The sequence below is a fragment of the Cyprinodon variegatus genome, unplaced genomic scaffold (assembly GCF_000732505.1).
Source record: "Cyprinodon variegatus isolate N-32 unplaced genomic scaffold, C_variegatus-1.0 Scaffold1097, whole genome shotgun sequence".
In the NCBI taxonomy this organism is placed as follows: Eukaryota; Metazoa; Chordata; class Actinopteri; order Cyprinodontiformes; family Cyprinodontidae; genus Cyprinodon; species Cyprinodon variegatus.
This window is the reverse complement of record NW_015151550.1, coordinates 223714-224208: the sequence shown is the minus strand read 5'-3', so window position 1 is coordinate 224208 and position 495 is coordinate 223714.

The following is a 495-nucleotide window of genomic DNA, read 5'->3' as shown; positions in this document are numbered from 1 at the left end:
TATTCCATACCATTCCTTACCATTCCATTCCATTCCATACCATTCCATACCATACTATTCCATACCATTCCTTACCATACCATTCCATTCCATACCGTTCCATTCCATACCATAACATACTATTCCATTCCATTCCATACCATTCCTTAACATACCATTCCATTCCATTCCATTCTGTACCATACCATTCCAATCAATCCATTCCATTCCATACCATTACATAACATTCCATAGCAAATTTATTTATAAAGCACTTTCAACACCCAACAGGAGTTAAGTGCTATACACCATCATAAAATACAAATAATAATTCATAAACACAATAAATAAATGAAGTGGTTTATAAAAGTAGTAATAAAATGAAAAGCAATAATAAAATAGTAAAAAAAAAAAAACACAGTAAGACAAAGTTAGCATGTCAGATTGTGTTAAAAGCCAAGGAAAAGATATGCAGAAACAGAAAAAAGTTAAAAATAATTATATCTTAATTAGCAA